Raw genomic sequence first — 6,626 nt, 5'->3', positions numbered from 1 at the left:
TGAAGGAAGGAAGGAAGGAAGGAAAGGAAGGAAGAAGGAAGGAAGGAAAAGAAAAGAAAAAAGAAAAAAAGAAAAGAAAAGAAAAGAAAAGAAAAGAAAAGAAAAGAAAAGAAAAGAAAAGAAAAGAAAAGAAAAGAAAAGAAAAGAAAAGAAAAGAAAAGAAAAGAAAAGAAAAGAAAAGAAAAGAAAAGAAAAGAAAAGAAAAAAAAGAAAAGAAAAGAAAAGAAAAAAAAGAAAAGAAAAAGAAACCTACATCAGTTTGAGTGTTGTTGAGTGCTCTGTTGCCTCAACATGAGTGGAGGTCACCCAGCACCACTCAGAATTCAGCCATTAGCAACCGCATGCTCAGAGGTGGGGAACAAAAAACCACCTTTATTGCATTTATTTCTTTTTCTCAAAATTGCAGCTGGAGAAATAGAAACATTTTACCCTCACTGTGGGATCTGGAAAAAGTTTCAAAGCCAATAATAATAAATAACTGCTGTCACATAGCCTGAAGACAAACCTTTGTAGGAAACTGCCAAATGATGCTTTATGTGTTTGATGTTCCCCTGTCCCTTTTTATGTCTGATCAGTATCTCCATTCTCCTGGCTTTTCCTGTTTTTGTCATTGCTGAGCCACCCCCACAACTTTTCCTTGTGTCATTCTACAGTTGGCTTCAAATTGAAATGAAGAATCCTTTGTGGTCTTTCACTCTTTTACTTACCCCACTGCTGCATGACTTGATTATCCCAGGAAATGGTTAATGGTGCTAAGTGATTTTATACAATACAGCAAACCCCATGATTTGACTGTTTCTTTTGTAAGGTAGCCCATGTGATTTTATACTTCTGGGGGGAACAGGGATGTTTTAATCATATGGCCATGAACTGAGCTCTAATGAAACAGCACAGCACTTGGTACAGTAAAATCTTAGATCTAGAGGGGTATTTTTGTGTTGACATATATATACATATATATTTGTGGGTTTAACAGAGTTATTTCGCATAACCTCAAAATAGTGCTTACAAAGCATAAGTAAGACGCAGCTTCTAGTCTTTATCATTTTGTGAGGGGCTTGGGGGGTTTTGTTTGTTTGTTTGTTTGTTTGCTATGCCCTTAGATCAGCTGAGCTTCTCTTTACAGATAGAGGGCTGTGAATTATCTCTGTTTCCTCCTCTATGAAGGATGTAAAGCAGCCCAGGGCTCTTGGTAGACCTTTGTTGCCAAGGTAGGCTAGCAGATTAGGCTGGCAGGGAAGGTTGATGCTCACTCATGCCTGTGCAAACTTGCAGACTGGCTAGTTAGGCTTACAAGTGCAGATTTTGCATGCATTTGCAGGTGTATACGTGCATCATGTCACAGTTCTGCTTGTTCCTTTAATTTTACACAGAAAGGCCTTGAGGAGCCAGTAACAGTTTTACAAAGTAAAAAAGCTGAGCTTTTCCCTTTTTTAACTGAAATCTTTATCAGAAGCCAAGGACAATCTCTGGAGAGAGTGTTGAAGAGTTTCTAGAGAGAAAAAGGTTGTTCTTTTTGCAGAGATCATCTTAAGATTGCCATCAGAGTACATCCGTGCATCATGACAGTATGTCACTGAATACCAGTGGAAAACTGTTACAGACATTGAAAAGAAACTGTGAAATCTTCTCACACAATGCTGGAGCTTTTATTACATGGCGTGTCTATTGCTTGTTACACCTGAGTTTCTGCAAATTTCCAGCCAATTCATTCTTTCTAACTACTAACAAAACCTATCCTATTGCTCTGAATTCATGTGTAAGGAATTCCTTGAAATAGAGGAGAATTATGTTACTGGAGGCATCTTTGATGTGTCTTGCCCCTTCGCATGCAATTCATTGTCTCTTTGTAATTTTATACGAAAGATTTGACAAAGCAACGTGCTCTGGGGGCTGGTCACATGCATAAGGGTCTGCGAATGGGTCTCTGCTGCTTTCCGTATTCACAGGGAACCAGACATTGGCCCAGCTTTTATGTTTCGGTGGCTTTCTGGACAAGAACATCAGTCACTAAACACAAGCTGAGCGCTTTGACCATTTTTAAAGGGTCAGAAATACAGTGCATATGTAAGCATATGTGTTCAGTACAAAATGACAATATTTGTATGAGGGGAATTATTCAACCTTGCAGAAAAAAAAGAAACTGATCTTCCAAGACTGATTCAGACTAGGCTATGGCAACTGAGGAGCAAGTTTGGCAAGCCGCTACATGCAAGATTCTTCACCAGGACTTCACATTTGACCTTTCAAATTCAAGCATCAGTGATATCATTTCTTTTTGTTATACAGCTCTGGCTGTGTAACTGTTTTTACTACTACTCTTTGTTTTTTATTATTATTCTGTGGTTAACCCCAGGACTCTAGAGGAACTATTTCTTGCTGTATTACACATGTTAATTTTGCTTATCATGCACATTTTTTCCTTTTGCATCACTCAAAAGTAAAGTACAGTGAATCTGTTGCAAGTAGCCACAGTAAAGAAACAGCCTGCGGCTCCACAGAGTTATTTGTTCACAGGGCAGGCAAGGCAAAATTAGATTGCAGAGCTTTTTCTTTTGCATGTTTTCAGAAGCATTTTTGAAGCCTGGACCGCAGTCTCTCTTGAGGGTGCTTGTTTGGTTGGTTTCTGGCTTCCTTTTTTGCAGCTCTTTCCATCTGCTCATCTCTTTTCCTTACCATGTTTCTCTGAATATCTGGGTAGGAATCATAATATCTGCTCATTTTCTTGTCGGTTCCTTTCACACCAGGACATCTGGATAATGCTAGTGTTTGGTTACCATTCAAATGGCTGCATTGATAATGAGCTGGAACTTGAGGGAATTATGCAGTGCTCATATCATAGAGTCATAGAATCATACAATAACCTGGGTTGAAAAGGACCACAATGATCACCCAGTTTCAACCCCCCCACTATGTGCAGGGCCACCAACCACAGCCACATCCAGCCTGGCCTTGAATTACTGCAGGGATGGGGCATCCACAGCCTCCCTGGGCAAACCCGTTCCAGTGCATCACCACCCTCTGGGTGAACAACTTTCACCTAATCTCTAACCTAAGCCTCATTTTAAAACCATTCCCCCTTGTCCTATCACTGTCTACCCTCGTAAACCACCATTCCCCCTCCTGTTTTCATGCTCCCTTCAAGTACTGGAAGGCCACAATGAGGTCTCCCTGCAGCCTTCTCTTCAATCTAAACAAACCCATTTCCCTCAACCTTTCCTCATAGGAGAGCTGCTCCAGCCCTCTGACCACCTGTGTCCCTCCTCTGGACCCGCTCCAAGAGCTCCATGTCCTTCCTGTGCTGGGAGCTCCAGACCTGGATGCAGCACTGCAGATGGGGCCTCACAAGAGCTGAGTAGAGGGGGACAATCACCTCCCTCTCCCTGTTGGACACCCCTTTTATAATGCAGCCCAGAACACAGTTGGCCTTCCAGGCTGCAAGCATGTACTGCTGATTTTACAGTGCTTTTAAAATTTGCATGCCAATACATCATTCTTTTGTTAAATTTGTGGCAATTTACCCTTTCCAAGATTTCACCCCAAGAGGACTAACAGTAGAAAAATTACCATATTGCTCTTCCTGAGAACAGGTCCTCACCGGCAATAAACATATCTACCTAGAAACAAGTTTGTACAAAAGTACACCATCAGCATCCCTTACATGTCTGCAGATACACCTGGTAAATCACTCATCTAACCAGCCAGAAACATAAATTTTGATTTACATATGCATCTTAAGAATACCTGTTTTATTTTAAGCACAAAAAAAAATTATAGCAAGTGCATGTGCAGGAATAAGAAGATAGTTACTATTATATAAAGTATACCTATGCCGAATACAATTAATTACCAAACAGTGGTTGTTATTGGGAAATTACTAACATTAAGGCTTGCTTTCATCCACCAGCATCAGTGTGTATGTATACTTGTATGCAGCTTTATGGAATGTTTTTGAAAAAGATATATTTCTTCAAACAGACAAAAAAACTTGCTTCTGCAATGGTGTGGTGGGATATTACAGTTGCAACTGTAGGAAGGTAACGTACTCCCTGGGTGAACTATACTTTATCAGACATCAGCATCAGAAGATCTTTATTGAGAGAGAAAGGATAAAGAAAGAAAACTAAAAAATTGATGGGAAACTGCAGAAGGCCCCAGAGTTGAAAGCAGTAAGAAAGCAGCTAAAGGAAAGAGAAGAGAAATAAAAAAGATTTATGAGAAAGAGTGGAGCCATTAGGAATTCCACTGCTGAAGCAGGATTGACTTTGTATGATCAAATGAGACTTAGATCCATTTATTAAGCAAAAGAGCAAATGTGGATCATAAGCAAAATTATACCACCTACTCTGTGGATAATGATGCAATTTTCTCAAAAGTTACAAGAAAATTGTTGAAGGAAATTGAACAAATGCCTTTCCAGACTATGACTGCTAAAACTCACCAGAAGGAATTATCTTGATGGCTCTTTACGTGTCTTTTTGTCCCTGTTATATGGAAAGGGAGGAAAATCACGAATGTGGATCCTTATGTTGAATAGCATCTATCATGGACTTAGGACACAAGCCTATCACTGGAAGCAGTACAAGAGGAAGTCACGCCACTCATATGAAGTTGTAAAAGCAAAGGTTCACTGCACATTGCTGGATATGTTTTCAATTTCCCTACTGTCAATGAGCCAATAAAGGGAGATTCAGAGATGGCAGATACATTCAGTTGTTAACCCCTGTCCAACTCAGACAGTCTTGTAAATAGCAGTAGGGAAGAGAAATTCAGTTTTGGATACTTGGTTGTAAGGAAACTAAACAAAACAACACAACAAACTCCAAAAAATATGAAAAATACAACAAATGGCTGTTTTCTTGTATACCTGCTACTCAGGAGGGTTACCCTCTGACAGCTTTCTGAGATTTCCTGTTCTATTTAATAACTTACCATCCTCTGTTCTCAAGAATATTTGAGTTAATTGCACTACATTGTGCAAGAACTGGGGCCATCTCATTCCAGTAGACTTTCTGGTATTTGTGAAAGCTGCCACAGTCTTTATTAAATTTCTTTCTATTATCTGGAAAAAAATAATAATAATAATAATAAAAAAAAAAAATGGAAATTCACTTTAAAAGAAGTTGTAACTGCCTGTCATTTTGGATAACACCAGAGAAAATTAATTGTAACATTCCTTGATGTGTTAATACAGCATTATTTAAATTTTACATCACTCCTTATGGAAGACTGACTCATTACCACCAATCTGACAGGAGGTGCCAGGACGCAATGTGAAGTTTTTCCCTCTACAGTTTCTTCCAGGCTCATATGGCACTTTTCCTTCTTCTTGAGGTTCTCTGTCCTGAAATGCAGTGCCTCCTCTTCTACAACAGGGAAGGTGAAAACAAATTTTCAAGGTAAGTGTGTGAGGTATCCTCTACACATTAAAGTCCAGCTTCTCCTAGTTTAAATACTTCTTTGAGGGAGTGGTCAGGCACCCAGAGGTACTAAAGAAATGTTCAGATGTCATACTGAGGGACATGGATTAGTAGGAAATACTGGTAACAGGTGGACTGTCGGACTGGGTCATCTTAGAGGTCTTTTCCTTCCTTGGTGATTCTGTGATTCTATTACTCTATGATTCTTTTCTTCTATATATCATCTTATACTGGAGAGAAGAGCTTGGCCTTGCAGACTGAAGAACCACCTTTGCTGGAGGGCCAGTCACCTTTGGCATGCATATAGAAGAATGCAGACACAAACAGGTGAAGGAAAGAACTTCTGAAGCTTGTTTCACAAAGAAAACATGCAAAGTAATTACAAGCTGTAGTACAGACGGTTTAATCTGTCTTTTTGTTTCACTAAAGATTAGATGAGATGATGCCAAGCCATGAAAGAAATGTTCTGACACACTTTCTGACAAGAAAGGTCGGAGTGTTTTGCACAGATGCAAGCACCAGGCAGCTCATTTCTATTTCGGTCTGCATGGTGTTGATGGCACTTTGGCCACTGACATCGCACATGAGAGATGGTGGAGGCAGATCAGTGTGAGTGTGTAGTGTTTATTAGAGTGCTTCCCGAGGCGTGCTGTTAGAAGCTGCAGTTTATTCTGAGGTTTCAGATGTAGTGAATCTCTTTGAATAACAACAACGAGAACTAGAGCTCTGTTAAAGCTGATCTTGTTGCCAGTTTATGGAGATTGAGAGGCTGTTGGAAAGACATCGTGGGAGATTTATGGATTGCTAAAGTGGAGATTTTAGGCGTGCTTGTGGAGTCATACTCAAGAGCGATTTTGCATGGCAGTTGTTCTACAGGTTGTCATGGTCAGATTATGATCAACCTCAAAGGAATTCAGTTTGGCTTCAAGAGCAGTTTCTGATGATGAAAGACTTGACTTTGGAGTAGTTTGGTCAACTCTTTTCTAATTTCTCCCATGACATACATGTGTTAATCTTTGGGGTATGCTGCGAAGTTCTCCTGTTTTCCTAGGTATGAAGTGAGTCGACAAGCTTGCAAGAGAAGGAGCTGAACATTGTGGGTGACTTAGCTGATTTTTTGTGGAGAATCTACTAACAGGAAAAAGCATAAATAAAAATAAAATGAATAAGGAACTTCTACTGGGAAATGCTACTTTTTTTTTTTTT

Source organism: Excalfactoria chinensis, chromosome Z, assembly GCF_039878825.1.
Source record: "Excalfactoria chinensis isolate bCotChi1 chromosome Z, bCotChi1.hap2, whole genome shotgun sequence".
Classification (NCBI taxonomy): domain Eukaryota; kingdom Metazoa; phylum Chordata; class Aves; order Galliformes; family Phasianidae; genus Excalfactoria; species Excalfactoria chinensis.
This window is presented reverse-complemented; position numbering follows the sequence as displayed.